This window comes from Triticum urartu, chromosome 7A (genome assembly GCF_056163025.1).
Source record: "Triticum urartu cultivar PI428250 chromosome 7A, HENAU_Tu73, whole genome shotgun sequence".
NCBI lineage: Eukaryota > Viridiplantae > Streptophyta > Magnoliopsida > Poales > Poaceae > Triticum > Triticum urartu.
In genome coordinates, this window is record NC_141879.1 from 88,388,577 (window position 1) to 88,392,347 (window position 3,771).

General features: G+C 57.4%; 1 pseudogene; it reads left to right on the forward strand.

The window, feature by feature from the left end:
* Positions 1-2,373: 2,373 nt before the first annotated feature.
* Positions 2,374-3,018, forward strand: LOC147958103 (secreted RxLR effector protein 161 pseudogene; annotated as a pseudogene).
* Positions 3,019-3,771: the final 753 nt, after the last annotated feature.

The window sequence follows — 3,771 nt, forward strand, 5'->3', positions numbered from 1 at the left end:
ATGACCGGAGACCGCAACATATTCTCATCCATCGACGAGACCGTACTGGAACCGTCAAGTTCGGTGACGGGTCGGCCGTCGACATCCGCGGCAGAGGCTCCGTCATGTTCATGTGCAAGAACCAAGCACACCGCGTCCTCACGGAGGTATATTTGATTCCCGGATTGCAAAGTAACATTATAAGTCTAGGACAGCTTGATGAGGTGGGATGCAAGACCGTGGTTGAGGCCGGCGAGATGTGCATCTTCCACGCCGAGCGCATGTTGCTGGCGAGGGTGAGGCGATCACCCAATCGCCTGTACAAGTTGCAGCTGCAGATCACCTCCCCCGTCTGCCTCCTTGGGAAGGCGGACGACGCACTGTGGCGCTGGCATGCGCGCTACGGGCACCTGCACTTTCGTGCCCTGCACGACCTCGCCGCACGAGACATGGTCATAGGCATGCCCATGCTTGATCGGGAGCAGCAGCTGTGTGATGGGTGCGCCATCACGAAGATGCACAGGGCTCCGTTCCCGCGCACATCCTCATATCGCGCGGAGCAGGGGCTAGAGCTAGTCCACGGAGACCTGTGTGGCCCCATCTCACCGGCGACACCGAGCGGGAATCGGTTCTTCTTGCTGATCGTCGAGGACTACAGCCGGTTTATGTGGGTCGAGATGCTGCGCACCAAGGACGAGGCCTTTCGCTTCTTCCGCAAGATCAAGGCGCTCGCCGAGACGGAGCACCAAGTGAAGCTGAGGGCGTTCCGGAGTGATCGCGGTGGCGAGTTCAACTCCCTGGAGTTCAAAAGCTACTGCGACGAGAACGGCATCAAGCGGTACACGACGGCTCCCTACTCTCCGCAGCAAAATGGAGTGGTGGAGCGCCGCAACCAGACGGTGGTGGAGATGGCGAGAAGCCTACTCAAGTCTATGCAGGTTCCGGCGCGCTTCTGGGGTGAGGCGGTGAAGACCGCTGTGCACATTCTGAACCGGGCGCCGACGCGTGCGCTCTGCGGTGTCACACCGTACGAGGCATGGCATGGACGGAAGCCGTACATCTCCTACCTGCGCACATTCGGCTGCACCGCATTCGTGAAGAAGGCCGGGCCGGGCGTCACAAAGCTCTCGGACAGAGCGGCGCCAATGGTGTTGGTGGGGTACGAAGACGGCAGCAAGGCATATCGGGTCTATGATCCGGCAACGCACAAGCTGCACGTCACCCGCGACGTCGTCTTCGACGAGGGCAGGCCATGGAGCTGGGAGACGGCGCCTACTGATGCTGTCGCAGCCGCGACACATGCTGCACCGAGCACTTTCACCGTGGAGTACACGATCACCGCGCCCTCCGACGACGACCCCGCAAGCGAGGCAGGGAGCGGTAGCGCGACACCGGCGACACTAGAAGAGCCGTGTATGCCGTCCCCTGGTACACCGGCTGCACCAAACGAGCCGGCGTTCGTCACGCCTCCCACCGGCGAGTCTTACGACTCCGAGGGGTTGCCGCTCCGCTACCGCACGTATGAGGAGCTGATCGACAACACCGACCCGTACGAGCTGGAGTACAGCGGGGTGTGTCTCGTGGCGGCCGAGGAGCCAGCCACTGTCGATCTGGCGCTGGAAGAGGCGTGCTGGAAGCGCGCCATGGACGAGGAGATGAACTGCATAGAGGGCAACCAGACTTGGGAGCTCACCAATCTTCCTCAAGGACAGCATGCGATCGGGCTAAAGTGGGTATTTAAGGTGAAAAAAGACCCACAAGGTAACGTGATTAAGCACAAAGCTCGTTTAGTTGCAAAAGGCTATTCACAGAAACCAGGAGTGGACTTCGACGAGGTGTTTGCACCCGTGGCGCGCGTCTGTGCGGGTGCTCATCGCGCTCGCTGCTCGGGGCGGCTGGGAAGTCCATCACATGGACGTCAAGTCCGCGTTTTTGAATGGAGACCTTGCCGAGGAAGTGTATGTCCGGCAGCCGCCGGGCTACATCGACGACAAGAACAAGCACATGGTGCTCAAGCTGCGCAAGGCGCTGTATGGGCTTCATCAAGCTCCTCGCGCATGGAACGCGAAGTTGGACAGCTCTCTGGTGGAGCTCGGCTTCGAGCGGAGTCCCTTGGAGCACGCAGTCTACAGGAGGGCGAAGGAGAATGACTTCCTGATTGTGGGGGTGTACGTTGATGACTTGATCATCACCGGCTCCCGCGCGTATGACATCGTCGAGTTCAAGGAGCAAATGAAGGCGATGTACAGCATGAGCGATTTGGGCCTCCTCTCATATTACCTCGGCGTCGAGGTGAATCGGACGGAGGAGGCGATCACTTTGTGCTAGAGCAGCTACGCGCGGAAGATCGTCAAGTACGCGGGCCTAGAGGGTTGCAACCCTTGCCACACACCCATGGAGAACAGGCTGAAGTTGATGAAGAATGACGGCAGCGACGCCGTCGATCCCACTGAGTACCGGAGCATTGTTGGGAGCTTGTGGTACTTGGTGAATACCCGGCCGGACATCTGCTACGCTGTTGGACTCGTCAGCCGCTACATGGAAGCTCCAACAGCTCTGCACATGGCGGTTGTGAGGCATATACTGAGGTACGTCAGCGGCACGGCGACGTACGGCTGTCGTTATGAGCGGCATGGTTCGTCGCGTCCACGGGTGGTGGGCTACAGCGACATCGACTTCGCTGGTGATCCGGATGACCGCAAGAGCACCACCAGCACAGTTTTCTTCTTCGGCTCCAGCTGTGTACTTTGGGCATCACAGAAACAGAAGACGGTGGCTCTCTTGTCATGTGAGGCGGAGTATATTGCAGCAGTTACGACTGCCTGCCACGGTGTGTGGCTCGGCCGGCTGGTCGGAGAGCTCCAAGGCCAAGCACCCATGGCGGCCAAGCTCCTCGTCGACAACAAGTCCGCGATTGCGCTGTGCAAGAATCCGGTTCACCATGACCGGAGCAAGCACATCGACACTCGCTATCATTTCATACGCGAGTGCGTCGAGGAGAAGAGGATCAATGTTCAGCACGTGAGGACGGAGGAATAGGTTGCTGACCTTCTGACCAAGTCGCTCGGGCATGCAAAGTTCGTTGAGTTCAGAAAGAAGCTCGGCATCGTCGACGTGAAAGGAGCAAGCCACGACTGAGGGGGTGATTTGTTAGCATTCATTCGTGTCATAGATAGTCTAGGTGCATATTTGTTTTTCTTTTCTTGTACGTGTCCATGCCGTGGGCATGTTGCATAACTGCGTGCGTGTATGTAGCCCGGGTCGTTCGCTAGGCAGCCCGGGGCACTCGCCACTACCAGTTCAACGGGGGATGGCACGTTGTGCGTGTTGGGAGTGCCGGAAGTATAGGATCAGCTGTTAGCTTAGTCTACATGTAGCCCAAGTTATAAGGAATAAGGAGAAAAACAGAAAAGCTGCAGGAAGTGTGCGCGGCACAAAAATCTCTTGTCATCGTGTTTCAGTTTCAGAGAGCGTGAGAGTCCATCTTCAGTGAGAGAGAGATCGCCGGCGACGACAACAACGAGATCTTGTGCTACAGGTTGGGCGACACGTTGTACAAGTACGACACATGCGATCACTCGCTATTTGCTAGCAGTGTGCCTATCCAATGGAATCAGAAACTTCAGCTTCCCCCGACTCCACAAAAGATCTACCGTCGATGGGAAATTTATAGTGGCTATCATTCCAATCTACTCTCACCTCTCATCTTTCGACCGCCTCCGTCCGAGGAGGAGGAGAAGATCACACAATTTGATAATGTCTTGTTAGGGACACTACGACTCAATAAATCGA